At 50.6% G+C, this 14,149-nt stretch overlaps 20 non-coding genes across 20 annotated transcripts; 11 read left to right on the forward strand and 9 right to left on the reverse strand.

Moving 5' to 3' along the window:
- The first annotated feature begins 19 nt into the window (after positions 1 to 19).
- TRNAS-GCU (transfer RNA serine (anticodon GCU)) lies at positions 20 to 101 on the forward strand. Its single transcript has one exon. It is a non-coding gene; the product is annotated as a tRNA-Ser (tRNA).
- Positions 102 to 472: 371 nt separating this feature from the next.
- Positions 473 to 546, reverse strand: TRNAT-AGU (transfer RNA threonine (anticodon AGU)). The gene has a single exon. It is a non-coding gene; the product is annotated as a tRNA-Thr (tRNA).
- An 852-nt stretch (positions 547 to 1,398) lies between these two features.
- On the forward strand, positions 1,399 to 1,480 carry TRNAS-GCU (transfer RNA serine (anticodon GCU)). Its single transcript has one exon. It is a non-coding gene; the product is annotated as a tRNA-Ser (tRNA).
- A 376-nt stretch (positions 1,481 to 1,856) lies between these two features.
- On the reverse strand, positions 1,857 to 1,930 carry TRNAT-AGU (transfer RNA threonine (anticodon AGU)). Its single transcript has one exon. It is a non-coding gene; the product is annotated as a tRNA-Thr (tRNA).
- Positions 1,931 to 2,782: 852 nt separating this feature from the next.
- On the forward strand, positions 2,783 to 2,864 carry TRNAS-GCU (transfer RNA serine (anticodon GCU)). The gene has a single exon. It is a non-coding gene; the product is annotated as a tRNA-Ser (tRNA).
- Positions 2,865 to 4,165: 1,301 nt separating this feature from the next.
- TRNAS-GCU (transfer RNA serine (anticodon GCU)) lies at positions 4,166 to 4,247 on the forward strand. The gene has a single exon. It is a non-coding gene; the product is annotated as a tRNA-Ser (tRNA).
- Positions 4,248 to 4,618: 371 nt separating this feature from the next.
- TRNAT-AGU (transfer RNA threonine (anticodon AGU)) lies at positions 4,619 to 4,692 on the reverse strand. Its single transcript has one exon. It is a non-coding gene; the product is annotated as a tRNA-Thr (tRNA).
- Positions 4,693 to 5,544: 852 nt separating this feature from the next.
- TRNAS-GCU (transfer RNA serine (anticodon GCU)) lies at positions 5,545 to 5,626 on the forward strand. Its single transcript has one exon. It is a non-coding gene; the product is annotated as a tRNA-Ser (tRNA).
- Positions 5,627 to 6,001: 375 nt separating this feature from the next.
- On the reverse strand, positions 6,002 to 6,075 carry TRNAT-AGU (transfer RNA threonine (anticodon AGU)). Its single transcript has one exon. It is a non-coding gene; the product is annotated as a tRNA-Thr (tRNA).
- An 852-nt stretch (positions 6,076 to 6,927) lies between these two features.
- TRNAS-GCU (transfer RNA serine (anticodon GCU)) lies at positions 6,928 to 7,009 on the forward strand. The gene has a single exon. It is a non-coding gene; the product is annotated as a tRNA-Ser (tRNA).
- A 371-nt stretch (positions 7,010 to 7,380) lies between these two features.
- TRNAT-AGU (transfer RNA threonine (anticodon AGU)) lies at positions 7,381 to 7,454 on the reverse strand. Its single transcript has one exon. It is a non-coding gene; the product is annotated as a tRNA-Thr (tRNA).
- Positions 7,455 to 8,306: 852 nt separating this feature from the next.
- On the forward strand, positions 8,307 to 8,388 carry TRNAS-GCU (transfer RNA serine (anticodon GCU)). The gene has a single exon. It is a non-coding gene; the product is annotated as a tRNA-Ser (tRNA).
- Positions 8,389 to 8,763: 375 nt separating this feature from the next.
- Positions 8,764 to 8,837, reverse strand: TRNAT-AGU (transfer RNA threonine (anticodon AGU)). Its single transcript has one exon. It is a non-coding gene; the product is annotated as a tRNA-Thr (tRNA).
- An 852-nt stretch (positions 8,838 to 9,689) lies between these two features.
- TRNAS-GCU (transfer RNA serine (anticodon GCU)) lies at positions 9,690 to 9,771 on the forward strand. Its single transcript has one exon. It is a non-coding gene; the product is annotated as a tRNA-Ser (tRNA).
- A 371-nt stretch (positions 9,772 to 10,142) lies between these two features.
- Positions 10,143 to 10,216, reverse strand: TRNAT-AGU (transfer RNA threonine (anticodon AGU)). The gene has a single exon. It is a non-coding gene; the product is annotated as a tRNA-Thr (tRNA).
- An 852-nt stretch (positions 10,217 to 11,068) lies between these two features.
- On the forward strand, positions 11,069 to 11,150 carry TRNAS-GCU (transfer RNA serine (anticodon GCU)). The gene has a single exon. It is a non-coding gene; the product is annotated as a tRNA-Ser (tRNA).
- A 375-nt stretch (positions 11,151 to 11,525) lies between these two features.
- Positions 11,526 to 11,599, reverse strand: TRNAT-AGU (transfer RNA threonine (anticodon AGU)). The gene has a single exon. It is a non-coding gene; the product is annotated as a tRNA-Thr (tRNA).
- Positions 11,600 to 12,451: 852 nt separating this feature from the next.
- TRNAS-GCU (transfer RNA serine (anticodon GCU)) lies at positions 12,452 to 12,533 on the forward strand. Its single transcript has one exon. It is a non-coding gene; the product is annotated as a tRNA-Ser (tRNA).
- A 371-nt stretch (positions 12,534 to 12,904) lies between these two features.
- On the reverse strand, positions 12,905 to 12,978 carry TRNAT-AGU (transfer RNA threonine (anticodon AGU)). Its single transcript has one exon. It is a non-coding gene; the product is annotated as a tRNA-Thr (tRNA).
- Positions 12,979 to 13,830: 852 nt separating this feature from the next.
- TRNAS-GCU (transfer RNA serine (anticodon GCU)) lies at positions 13,831 to 13,912 on the forward strand. Its single transcript has one exon. It is a non-coding gene; the product is annotated as a tRNA-Ser (tRNA).
- Positions 13,913 to 14,149: the final 237 nt, after the last annotated feature.

Raw genomic sequence — 14,149 nt, forward strand, 5'->3', positions numbered from 1 at the left:
GGGAATCGGCCGCCGCCAGGACGAGGTGGCCGAGTGGTTAAGGCGATGGACTGCTAATCCATTGTGCTCTGCATGCATGGGTTCGAATCCCATCCTCGTCGATTCTTTCTGACGTTTCCCACTTGGAAACTTGCTTTGCTGAGCCTGTTTTGTCTGCCAGCGGATGCCCAGAGCACGGACATTCGCAATCACCATTCAAGAAGGGCCGTTGGCAAACTCTGCAATGACGTCTGGATGGATGGTGTGGCCGATGAAGGGGGGCACTAGGAAGTCACCTCTCTTTTCATTTGTCTGGCTTGATGCCATCCTATATCCTCTAAAGAAGGTGGTGGCAGAGTTCCTCCTTTTCCCGCCATTAGCCAATACACATTCTTTATCCCGCCATGGGTCTATCTTTGGGCTGTGGGAAAGGCAAGTTCGATGTCAAACGCCTCCTCATCATTTTGCGTGAAAAGCTGAAAATAGGGAAGGTAGGCACTGCTGAGATTCGAACTCAGGATCTCCTGTTTACTAGACAGGCGCTTTAACCAACTAAGCCACAGCGCCACATGAGGAAGCCGCCGGGTGCCCGGGTTACAATACGGGCGCTTTAACCAACCAAGCCACAGTGCCACGGAAAGAAAGCGCTGGATCTCCTGTTTACTAGACAGGCGCTTGAAACGACCAAGCCACAGCGCCCTGCGAATAAACCGCCGCCGGAAAGCCTGCCAAACGGCATCTCTAATGGATGACTCCAATTTCTGCGCGCCTGTATTATTTGACGCAGCCCTTACAGCGTTTGCCTTTTTATCCCATCCTCGCCAGGAGGACCCATGTGGACAATAGAAGTCCCCCCTCCCCTTCCCTTCACGCCCCCCAAACATCCGCAGTGAGTTTCACGGGGTTGCCTTTGCAAAAGCTAAGAGACCTTCACTTCTATTCCATACTCGGCAGCAACATTTAATAATAGGAAGTCCCTGCGAGTCGTGACATTTAAGAAATCAAATCTTTTTGGGAAAGGCGCTGCTTGAAACCGCACGGACAAATTGGCAGAATGCCACAGCAGTTGGACGCATGTGGAGGGCTAGAGATTTGTGGTGGCGTGGCTGATTGAGCCAGCGCAGCATGCATCCAGATCTGTCTTGCATTCATGGCATATTTAAGGAATAGACTGATTGAAGGAATGCCAGGGAAGTACAGACATGAGTAAGAACTATTGATGACTAGAGACATTTTGGCATTTAAACCCTTGGCGTGGGTTTATCTCTGGTAGACTTTCCACTAGAAAGACATTATATACCGTAGGAGGTGAGATAAGGCCCACTGGGCCAATGAACGACGCTACACGAGGTTGAGTGGAAACGCAGCCCAAGGCTCCTCAAAATTCTTTTGGGGATGTTGGGAATCGGCCGCCGCCAGGACGAGGTGGCCGAGTGGTTAAGGCGATGGACTGCTAATCCATTGTGCTCTGCATGCATGGGTTCGAATCCCATCCTCGTCGATTCTTTCTGACGTTTCCCACTTGGTAACTTGCTTTGCTGAGCCTCTTTTGTCTGCCAGCGGATGCCCAGAGCACGGACATTCGCAATCACCATTCAAGAAGGGCCGTTGGCAAACTCTGCAATGACGTCTAGATGGATGGATGGTGTGGCCGATGAAGGGGGGGCACTAGGAAGTCACCTCTCTTTTCATTTGTCTGGCTTGATGCCATCCTATATCCTCTAAAGAAGGTGGTGGCAGAGTTCCTCCTTTTCCCGCCATTAGCCAATACACATTCTTTATCCCGCCATGGGTCTATCTTTGGGCTGTGGGAAAGGCAAGTTCGATGTCAAACGCCTCCTTATCATTTTGCGTGAAAAGCTGAAAATAGGGAAGGTAGGCACTGCTGAGATTCGAACTCAGGATCTCCTGTTTACTAGATAGGCGCTTTAACCAACTAAGCCACAGCGCCACATGAGGAAGCCGCCGGGTGCCCGGGTTACAATACGGGCGCTTTAACCAACCAAGCCACAGTGCCACGGAAAGAAAGCGCTGGATCTCCTGTTTACTAGACAGGCGCTTGAAACGACCAAGCCACAGCGCCCTGCGAATAAACCGCCGCCAGGAAGCCTGCCAAACGGCATCTCTAATGGATGACTCCAATTTCTGCGCGCCTGTATTATTTGACGCAGCCCTTACAGCGTTTGCCTTTTTATCCCATCCTCGCCAGGAGGACCCATGTGGACAATAGAAGTCCCCCCTCCCCTTCCCTTCACGCCCCCCAAACATCCGCAGTGAGTTTCACGGGGTTGCCTTTGCAAAAGCTAAGAGACCTTCACTTCTATTCCATACTCGGCAGCAACATTTAATAATAGGAAGTCCCTGCGAGTCGTGACATTTAAGAAATCAAATCTTTTTGGGAAAGGCGCTGCTTGAAACCGCACGGACAAATTGGCAGAATGCCACAGCAGTTGGACGCATGTGGAGGGCTAGAGATTTGTGGTGGCGTGGCTGATTGAGCCAGTGCAGCATGCATCCAGATCTGTCTTGCATTCACGGCATATTTAAGGAATAGACTGATTGAAGGAATGCCAGGGAAGTACAGACATGAGTAAGAACTATTGATGACTAGAGACATTTTGGCATTTAAACCCTTGGCGTGGGTTTATCTCTGGTAGACTTTCCACTAGAAAGACATTATATACCGTAGGAGGTGAGATAAGGCCCACTGGGCCAATGAACGACGCTACACGAGGTTGAGTGGAAACGCAGCCCAAGGCTCCTCAAAATTCTTTTGGGGATGTTGGGAATCGGCCGCCGCCAGGACGAGGTGGCCGAGTGGTTAAGGCGATGGACTGCTAATCCATTGTGCTCTGCATGCATGGGTTCGAATCCCATCCTCGTCGATTCTTTCTGACGTTTCCCACTTGGTAACTTGCTTTGCTGAGCCTCTTTTGTCTGCCAGCGGATGCCCAGAGCACGGACATTCGCAATCACCATTCAAGAAGGGCCGTTGGCAAACTCTGCAATGACGTCTGGATGGATGGATGGTGTGGCCGATGAAGGGGGGCACTAGGAAGTCACCTCTCTTTTCATTTGTCTGGCTTGATGCCATCCTATATCCTCTAAAGAAGGTGGTGGCAGAGTTCCTCCTTTTCCCGCCATTAGCCAATACACATTCTTTATCCCGCCATGGGTCTATCTTTGGGCTGTGGGAAAGGCAAGTTCGATGTCAAATGCCTCCTTATCATTTTGCGTGAAAAGCTGAAAATAGGGAAGGTAGGCACTGCTGAGATTCGAACTCAGGATCTCCTGTTTACTAGATAGGCGCTTTAACCAACGAAGCCACAGCGCCACATGAGGAAGCCGCCGGGTGCCCGGGTTACAATACGGGCGCTTTAACCAACCAAGCCACAGTGCCACGGAAAGAAAGCGCTGGATCTCCTGTTTACTAGACAGGCGCTTGAAACGACCAAGCCACAGCGCCCTGCGAATAAACCGCCGCCAGGAAGCCTGCCAAACGGCATCTCTAATGGATGACTCCAATTTCTGCGCGCCTGTATTATTTGACGCAGCCCTTACAGCGTTTGCCTTTTTATCCCATCCTCGCCAGGAGGACCCATGTGGACAATAGAAGTCCCCCCTCCCCTTCCCTTCACGCCCCCCAAACATCTGCAGTGAGTTTCACGGGGTTGCCTTTGCAAAAGCTAAGAGACCTTCACTTCTATTCCATACTCGGCAGCAACATTTAATAATAGGAAGTCCATGCGAGTCGTGACATTTAAGAAATCAAATCTTTTTGGGAAAGGCGCTGCTTGAAACCGCACGGACAAATTGGCAGAATGCCACAGCAGTTGGACGAATGTGGAGGGCTAGAGATTTGTGGTGGCGTGGCTGATTGAGCCAGCGCAGCATGCATCCAGATCTGTCTTGCTTTCACGGCATATTTAAGGAATAGACTGATTGAAGGAATGCCAGGGAAGTACAGACATGAGTAAGAACTATTGATGACTAGAGACATTTTGGCATTTAAACCCTTGGCGTGGGTTTATCTCTGGTAGACTTTCCACTAGAAAGACATTATATACCGTAGGAGGTGAGATGAGGCCCACTGGGCCAATTAATGACGCTACACGAGGTTGAGTGGAAACGCAGCCCAAGGCTCCTCAAAATTCTTTTGGGGATGTTGGGAATCGGCCGCCGCCAGGACGAGGTGGCCGAGTGGTTAAGGCGATGGACTGCTAATCCATTGTGCTCTGCATGCATGGGTTCGAATCCCATCCTCGTCGATTCTTTCTGACGTTTCCCACTTGGAAACTTGCTTTGCTGAGCCTCTTTTGTCTGCCAGCGGATGCCCAGAGCACGGACATTCGCAATCACCATTCAAGAAGGGCCGTTGGCAAACTCTGCAATGACGTCTGGATGGATGGTGTGGCCGATGAAGGGGGGCACTAGGAAGTCACCTCTCTTTTCATTTGTCTGGCTTGATGCCATCCTATATCCTCTAAAGAAGGTGGTGGCAGAGTTCCTCCTTTTCCCGCCATTAGCCAATACACATTCTTTATCCCGCCATGGGTCTATCTTTGGGCTGTGGGAAAGGCAAGTTCGATGTCAAACGCCTCCTTATCATTTTGCGTGAAAAGCTGAAAATAGGGAAGGTAGGCACTGCTGAGATTCGAACTCAGGATCTCCTGTTTACTAGACAGGCGCTTTAACCAACTAAGCCACAGCGCCACATGAGGAAGCCGCCGGGTGCCCGGGTTACAATACGGGCGCTTTAACCAACCAAGCCACAGTGCCACGGAAAGAAAGCGCTGGATCTCCTGTTTACTAGACAGGCGCTTGAAACGACCAAGCCACAGCGCCCTGCGAATAAACCGCCGCCGGGAAGCCTGCCAAACGGCATCTCTAATGGATGACTCCAATTTCTGCGCGCCTGTATTATTTGACGCAGCCCTTACAGCGTTTGCCTTTTTATCCCATCCTCGCCAGGAGGACCCATGTGGACAATAGAAGTCCCCCCTCCCCTTCCCTTCACGCCCCCCAAACATCCGCAGTGAGTTTCACGGGGTTGCCTTTGCAAAAGCTAAGAGACCTTCACTTCTATTCCATACTCGGCAGCAACATTTAATAATAGGAAGTCCCTGCGAGTCGTGACATTTAAGAAATCAAATCTTTTTGGGAAAGGCGCTGCTTGAAACCGCACGGACAAATTGGCAGAATGCCACAGCAGTTGGACGCATGTGGAGGGCTAGAGATTTGTGGTGGCGTGGCTGATTGAGCCAGCGCAGCATGCATCCAGATCTGTCTTGCTTTCACGGCATATTTAAGGAATAGACTGATTGAAGGAATGCCAGGGAAGTACAGACATGAGTAAGAACTATTGATGACTAGAGACATTTTGGCATTTAAACCCTTGGCGTGGGTTTATCTCTGGTAGACTTTCCACTAGAAAGACATTATATACCGTAGGAGGTGAGATGAGGCCCACTGGGCCAATGAATGACGCTACACGAGGTTGAGTGGAAACGCAGCCCAAGGCTCCTCAAAATTCTTTTGGGGATGTTGGGAATCGGCCGCCGCCAGGACGAGGTGGCCGAGTGGTTAAGGCGATGGACTGCTAATCCATTGTGCTCTGCATGCATGGGTTCGAATCCCATCCTCGTCGATTCTTTCTGACGTTTCCCACTTGGAAACTTGCTTTGCTGAGCCTCTTTTGTCTGCCAGCGGATGCCCAGAGCACGGACATTCGCAATCACCATTCAAGAAGGGCCGTTGGCAAACTCTGCAATGACGTCTGGATGGATGGATGGTGTGGCCGATGAAGGGGGGCACTAGGAAGTCACCTCTCTTTTCATTTGTCTGGCTTGATGCCATCCTATATCCTCTAAAGAAGGTGGTGGCAGAGTTCCTCCTTTTCCCGCCATTAGCCAATACACATTCTTTATCCCGCCATGGGTCTATCTTTGGGCTGTGGGAAAGGCAAGTTCGATGTCAAACGCCTCCTTATCATTTTGCGTGAAAAGCTGAAAATAGGGAAGGTAGGCACTGCTGAGATTCGAACTCAGGATCTCCTGTTTACTAGACAGGCGCTTTAACCAACTAAGCCACAGCGCCACATGAGGAAGCCGCCGGGTGCCCGGGTTACAATACGGGCGCTTTAACCAACCAAGCCACAGTGCCACGGAAAGAAAGCGCTGGATCTCCTGTTTACTAGACAGGCGCTTGAAACGACCAAGCCACAGCGCCCTGCGAATAAACCGCCGCCGGGAAGCCTGCCAAACGGCATCTCTAATGGATGACTCCAATTTCTGCGCGCCTGTATTATTTGACGCAGCCCTTACAGCGTTTGCCTTTTTATCCCATCCTCGCCAGGAGGACCCATGTGGACAATAGAAGTCCCCCCTCCCCTTCCCTTCACGCCCCCCAAACATCCGCAGTGAGTTTCACGGGGTTGCCTTTGCAAAAGCTAAGAGACCTTCACTTCTATTCCATACTCGGCAGCAACATTTAATAATAGGAAGTCCCTGCGAGTCGTGACATTTAAGAAATCAAATCTTTTTGGGAAAGGCGCTGCTTGAAACCGCACGGACAAATTGGCAGAATGCCACAGCAGTTGGACGCATGTGGAGGGCTAGAGATTTGTGGTGGCGTGGCTGATTGAGCCAGCGCAGCATGCATCCAGATCTGTCTTGCATTCACGGCATATTTAAGGAATAGACTGATTGAAGGAATGCCAGGGAAGTACAGACATGAGTAAGAACTATTGATGACTAGAGACATTTTGGCATTTAAACCCTTGGCGTGGGTTTATCTCTGGTAGACTTTCCACTAGAAAGACATTATATACCGTAGGAGGTGAGATAAGGCCCACTGGGCCAATGAACGACGCTACACGAGGTTGAGTGGAAACGCAGCCCAAGGCTCCTCAAAATTCTTTTGGGGATGTTGGGAATCGGCCGCCGCCAGGACGAGGTGGCCGAGTGGTTAAGGCGATGGACTGCTAATCCATTGTGCTCTGCATGCATGGGTTCGAATCCCATCCTCGTCGATTCTTTCTGACGTTTCCCACTTGGAAACTTGCTTTGCTGAGCCTCTTTTGTCTGCCAGCGGATGCCCAGAGCACGGACATTCGCAATCACCATTCAAGAAGGGCCGTTGGCAAACTCTGCAATGACGTCTGGATGGATGGTGTGGCCGATGAAGGGGGGCACTAGGAAGTCACCTCTCTTTTCATTTGTCTGGCTTGATGCCATCCTATATCCTCTAAAGAAGGTGGTGGCAGAGTTCCTCCTTTTCCCGCCATTAGCCAATACACATTCTTTATCCCGCCATGGGTCTATCTTTGGGCTGTGGGAAAGGCAAGTTCGATGTCAAACGCCTCCTCATCATTTTGCGTGAAAAGCTGAAAATAGGGAAGGTAGGCACTGCTGAGATTCGAACTCAGGATCTCCTGTTTACTAGACAGGCGCTTTAACCAACTAAGCCACAGCGCCACATGAGGAAGCCGCCGGGTGCCCGGGTTACAATACGGGCGCTTTAACCAACCAAGCCACAGTGCCACGGAAAGAAAGCGCTGGATCTCCTGTTTACTAGACAGGCGCTTGAAACGACCAAGCCACAGCGCCCTGCGAATAAACCGCCGCCGGAAAGCCTGCCAAACGGCATCTCTAATGGATGACTCCAATTTCTGCGCGCCTGTATTATTTGACGCAGCCCTTACAGCGTTTGCCTTTTTATCCCATCCTCGCCAGGAGGACCCATGTGGACAATAGAAGTCCCCCCTCCCCTTCCCTTCACGCCCCCCAAACATCCGCAGTGAGTTTCACGGGGTTGCCTTTGCAAAAGCTAAGAGACCTTCACTTCTATTCCATACTCGGCAGCAACATTTAATAATAGGAAGTCCCTGCGAGTCGTGACATTTAAGAAATCAAATCTTTTTGGGAAAGGCGCTGCTTGAAACCGCACGGACAAATTGGCAGAATGCCACAGCAGTTGGACGCATGTGGAGGGCTAGAGATTTGTGGTGGCGTGGCTGATTGAGCCAGCGCAGCATGCATCCAGATCTGTCTTGCATTCATGGCATATTTAAGGAATAGACTGATTGAAGGAATGCCAGGGAAGTACAGACATGAGTAAGAACTATTGATGACTAGAGACATTTTGGCATTTAAACCCTTGGCGTGGGTTTATCTCTGGTAGACTTTCCACTAGAAAGACATTATATACCGTAGGAGGTGAGATAAGGCCCACTGGGCCAATGAACGACGCTACACGAGGTTGAGTGGAAACGCAGCCCAAGGCTCCTCAAAATTCTTTTGGGGATGTTGGGAATCGGCCGCCGCCAGGACGAGGTGGCCGAGTGGTTAAGGCGATGGACTGCTAATCCATTGTGCTCTGCATGCATGGGTTCGAATCCCATCCTCGTCGATTCTTTCTGACGTTTCCCACTTGGTAACTTGCTTTGCTGAGCCTCTTTTGTCTGCCAGCGGATGCCCAGAGCACGGACATTCGCAATCACCATTCAAGAAGGGCCGTTGGCAAACTCTGCAATGACGTCTGGATGGATGGATGGTGTGGCCGATGAAGGGGGGCACTAGGAAGTCACCTCTCTTTTCATTTGTCTGGCTTGATGCCATCCTATATCCTCTAAAGAAGGTGGTGGCAGAGTTCCTCCTTTTCCCGCCATTAGCCAATACACATTCTTTATCCCGCCATGGGTCTATCTTTGGGCTGTGGGAAAGGCAAGTTCGATGTCAAATGCCTCCTTATCATTTTGCGTGAAAAGCTGAAAATAGGGAAGGTAGGCACTGCTGAGATTCGAACTCAGGATCTCCTGTTTACTAGATAGGCGCTTTAACCAACTAAGCCACAGCGCCACATGAGGAAGCCGCCGGGTGCCCGGGTTACAATACGGGCGCTTTAACCAACCAAGCCACAGTGCCACGGAAAGAAAGCGCTGGATCTCCTGTTTACTAGACAGGCGCTTGAAACGACCAAGCCACAGCGCCCTGCGAATAAACCGCCGCCAGGAAGCCTGCCAAACGGCATCTCTAATGGATGACTCCAATTTCTGCGCGCCTGTATTATTTGACGCAGCCCTTACAGCGTTTGCCTTTTTATCCCATCCTCGCCAGGAGGACCCATGTGGACAATAGAAGTCCCCCCTCCCCTTCCCTTCACGCCCCCCAAACATCTGCAGTGAGTTTCACGGGGTTGCCTTTGCAAAAGCTAAGAGACCTTCACTTCTATTCCATACTCGGCAGCAACATTTAATAATAGGAAGTCCATGCGAGTCGTGACATTTAAGAAATCAAATCTTTTTGGGAAAGGCGCTGCTTGAAACCGCACGGACAAATTGGCAGAATGCCACAGCAGTTGGACGAATGTGGAGGGCTAGAGATTTGTGGTGGCGTGGCTGATTGAGCCAGCGCAGCATGCATCCAGATCTGTCTTGCTTTCACGGCATATTTAAGGAATAGACTGATTGAAGGAATGCCAGGGAAGTACAGACATGAGTAAGAACTATTGATGACTAGAGACATTTTGGCATTTAAACCCTTGGCGTGGGTTTATCTCTGGTAGACTTTCCACTAGAAAGACATTATATACCGTAGGAGGTGAGATGAGGCCCACTGGGCCAATTAATGACGCTACACGAGGTTGAGTGGAAACGCAGCCCAAGGCTCCTCAAAATTCTTTTGGGGATGTTGGGAATCGGCCGCCGCCAGGACGAGGTGGCCGAGTGGTTAAGGCGATGGACTGCTAATCCATTGTGCTCTGCATGCATGGGTTCGAATCCCATCCTCGTCGATTCTTTCTGACGTTTCCCACTTGGAAACTTGCTTTGCTGAGCCTCTTTTGTCTGCCAGCGGATGCCCAGAGCACGGACATTCGCAATCACCATTCAAGAAGGGCCGTTGGCAAACTCTGCAATGACGTCTGGATGGATGGTGTGGCCGATGAAGGGGGGCACTAGGAAGTCACCTCTCTTTTCATTTGTCTGGCTTGATGCCATCCTATATCCTCTAAAGAAGGTGGTGGCAGAGTTCCTCCTTTTCCCGCCATTAGCCAATACACATTCTTTATCCCGCCATGGGTCTATCTTTGGGCTGTGGGAAAGGCAAGTTCGATGTCAAACGCCTCCTTATCATTTTGCGTGAAAAGCTGAAAATAGGGAAGGTAGGCACTGCTGAGATTCGAACTCAGGATCTCCTGTTTACTAGACAGGCGCTTTAACCAACTAAGCCACAGCGCCACATGAGGAAGCCGCCGGGTGCCCGGGTTACAATACGGGCGCTTTAACCAACCAAGCCACAGTGCCACGGAAAGAAAGCGCTGGATCTCCTGTTTACTAGACAGGCGCTTGAAACGACCAAGCCACAGCGCCCTGCGAATAAACCGCCGCCGGGAAGCCTGCCAAACGGCATCTCTAATGGATGACTCCAATTTCTGCGCGCCTGTATTATTTGACGCAGCCCTTACAGCGTTTGCCTTTTTATCCCATCCTCGCCAGGAGGACCCATGTGGACAATAGAAGTCCCCCCTCCATTTCCCTTAACGCCCCCCAAACATCCGCAGTGAGTTTCACGGGGTTGCCTTTGCAAAAGCTAAGAGACCTTCACTTCTATTCCATACTCGGCAGCAACATTTAATAATAGGAAGTCCCTGCGAGTCGTGACATTTAAGAAATCAAATCTTTTTGGGAAAGGCGCTGCTTGAAACCGCACGGACAAATTGGCAGAATGCCACAGCAGTTGGACGCATGTGGAGGGCTAGAGATTTGTGGTGGCGTGGCTGATTGAGCCAGCGCAGCATGCATCCAGATCTGTCTTGCTTTCACGGCATATTTAAGGAATAGACTGATTGAAGGAATGCCAGGGAAGTACAGACATGAGTAAGAACTATTGATGACTAGAGACATTTTGGCATTTAAACCCTTGGCGTGGGTTTATCTCTGGTAGACTTTCCACTAGAAAGACATTATATACCGTAGGAGGTGAGATGAGGCCCACTGGGCCAATGAATGACGCTACACGAGGTTGAGTGGAAACGCAGCCCAAGGCTCCTCAAAATTCTTTTGGGGATGTTGGGAATCGGCCGCCGCCAGGACGAGGTGGCCGAGTGGTTAAGGCGATGGACTGCTAATCCATTGTGCTCTGCATGCATGGGTTCGAATCCCATCCTCGTCGATTCTTTCTGACGTTTCCCACTTGGAAACTTGCTTTGCTGAGCCTCTTTTGTCTGCCAGCGGATGCCCAGAGCACGGACATTCGCAATCACCATTCAAGAAGGGCCGTTGGCAAACTCTGCAATGACGTCTGGATGGATGGATGGTGTGGCCGATGAAGGGGGGCACTAGGAAGTCACCTCTCTTTTCATTTGTCTGGCTTGATGCCATCCTATATCCTCTAAAGAAGGTGGTGGCAGAGTTCCTCCTTTTCCCGCCATTAGCCAATACACATTCTTTATCCCGCCATGGGTCTATCTTTGGGCTGTGGGAAAGGCAAGTTCGATGTCAAACGCCTCCTTATCATTTTGCGTGAAAAGCTGAAAATAGGGAAGGTAGGCACTGCTGAGATTCGAACTCAGGATCTCCTGTTTACTAGACAGGCGCTTTAACCAACTAAGCCACAGCGCCACATGAGGAAGCCGCTGGGTGCCCGGGTTATAATACGGGCGCTTTAACCAACCAAGCCACAGTGCCACGGAAAGAAAGCGCTGGATCTCCTGTTTACTAGACAGGCGCTTGAAACGACCAAGCCACAGCGCCCTGCGAATAAACCGCCGCCGGGAAGCCTGCCAAACGGCATCTCTAATGGATGACTCCAATTTCTGCGCGCCTGTATTATTTGACGCAGCCCTTACAGCGTTTGCCTTTTTATCCCATCCTCGCCAGGAGGACCCATGTGGACAATAGAAGTCCCCCCTCCCCTTCCCTTCACGCCCCCCAAACATCCGCAGTGAGTTTCACGGGGTTGCCTTTGCAAAAGCTAAGAGACCTTCACTTCTATTCCATACTCGGCAGCAACATTTAATAATAGGAAGTCCCTGCGAGTCGTGACATTTAAGAAATCAAATCTTTTTGGGAAAGGCGCTGCTTGAAACCGCACGGACAAATTGGCAGAATGCCACAGCAGTTGGACGCATGTGGAGGGCTAGAGATTTGTGGTGGCGTGGCTGATTGAGCCAGCGCAGCATGCATCCAGATCTGTCTTGCATTCACGGCATATTTAAGGAATAGACTGATTGAAGGAATGCCAGGGAAGTACAGACATGAGTAAGAACTATTGATGACTAGAGACATTTTGGCATTTAAACCCTTGGCGTGGGTTTATCTCTGGTAGACTTTCCACTAGAAAGACATTATATACCGTAGGAGGTGAGATAAGGCCCACTGGGCCAATGAACGACGCTACACGAGGTTGAGTGGAAACGCAGCCCAAGGCTCCTCAAAATTCTTTTGGGGATGTTGGGAATCGGCCGCCGCCAGGACGAGGTGGCCGAGTGGTTAAGGCGATGGACTGCTAATCCATTGTGCTCTGCATGCATGGGTTCGAATCCCATCCTCGTCGATTCTTTCTGACGTTTCCCACTTGGAAACTTGCTTTGCTGAGCCTCTTTTGTCTGCCAGCGGATGCCCAGAGCACGGACATTCGCAATCACCATTCAAGAAGGGCCGTTGGCAAACTCTGCAATGACGTCTGGATGGATGGTGTGGCCGATGAAGGGGGGCACTAGGAAGTCACCTCTCTTTTCATTTGTCTGGCTTGATGCCATCCTATATCCTCTAAAGAAGGTGGTGGCAGAGTTCCTCCTTTTCCCGCCATTAGCCAATACACATTCTTTATCCCGCCATGGGTCTATCTTTGGGCTGTGGGAAAGGCAAGTTCGATGTCAAACGCCTCCTCATCATTTTGCGTGAAAAGCTGAAAATAGGGAAGGTAGGCACTGCTGAGATTCGAACTCAGGATCTCCTGTTTACTAGACAGGCGCTTTAACCAACTAAGCCACAGCGCCACATGAGGAAGCCGCCGGGTGCCCGGGTTACAATACGGGCGCTTTAACCAACCAAGCCACAGTGCCACGGAAAGAAAGCGCTGGATCTCCTGTTTACTAGACAGGCGCTTGAAACGACCAAGCCACAGCGCCCTGCGAATAAACCGCCGCCGGAAAGCCTGCCAAACGGCATCTCTAATGGATGACTCCAATTTCTGCGCGCCTGTATTATTTGACGCAGCCCTTACAGCGTTTGCCTTTTTATCCCATCCTCGCCAGGAGGACCCATGTGGACAATAGAAGTCCCCCCTCCCCTTCCCTTCACGCCCCCCAAACATCCGCAGTGAGTTTCACGGGGTTGCCTTTGCAAAAGCTAAGAGACCTTCACTTCTATTCCATACTCGGCAGCAACATTTAATAATAGGAAGTCCCTGCGAGTCGTGACATTTAAGAAATCAAATCTTTTTGGGAAAGGCGCTGCTTGAAACCGCACGGACAAATTGGCAGAATGCCACAGCAGTTGGACGCATGTGGAGGGCTAGAGATTTGTGGTGGCGTGGCTGATTGAGCCAGCGCAGCATGCATCCAGATCTGTCTTGCATTCATGGCATATTTAAGGAATAGACTGATTGAAGGAATGCCAGGGAAGTACAGACATGAGTAAGAACTATTGATGACTAGAGACATTTTGGCATTTAAACCCTTGGCGTGGGTTTATCTCTGGTAGACTTTCCACTAGAAAGACATTATATACCGTAGGAGGTGAGATAAGGCCCACTGGGCCAATGAACGACGCTACACGAGGTTGAGTGGAAACGCAGCCCAAGGCTCCTCAAAATTCTTTTGGGGATGTTGGGAATCGGCCGCCGCCAGGACGAGGTGGCCGAGTGGTTAAGGCGATGGACTGCTAATCCATTGTGCTCTGCATGCATGGGTTCGAATCCCATCCTCGTCGATTCTTTCTGACGTTTCCCACTTGGTAACTTGCTTTGCTGAGCCTCTTTTGTCTGCCAGCGGATGCCCAGAGCACGGACATTCGCAATCACCATTCAAGAAGGGCCGTTGGCAAACTCTGCAATGACGTCTAGATGGATGGATGGTGTGGCCGATGAAGGGGGGCACTAGGAAGTCACCTCTCTTTTCATTTGTCTGGCTTGATGCCATCCTATATCCTCTAAAGAAGGTGGTGGCA

Source organism: Leptodactylus fuscus, chromosome 7 (genome assembly GCF_031893055.1).
Source record: "Leptodactylus fuscus isolate aLepFus1 chromosome 7, aLepFus1.hap2, whole genome shotgun sequence".
NCBI classification, from domain to species: Eukaryota; Metazoa; Chordata; class Amphibia; order Anura; family Leptodactylidae; genus Leptodactylus; species Leptodactylus fuscus.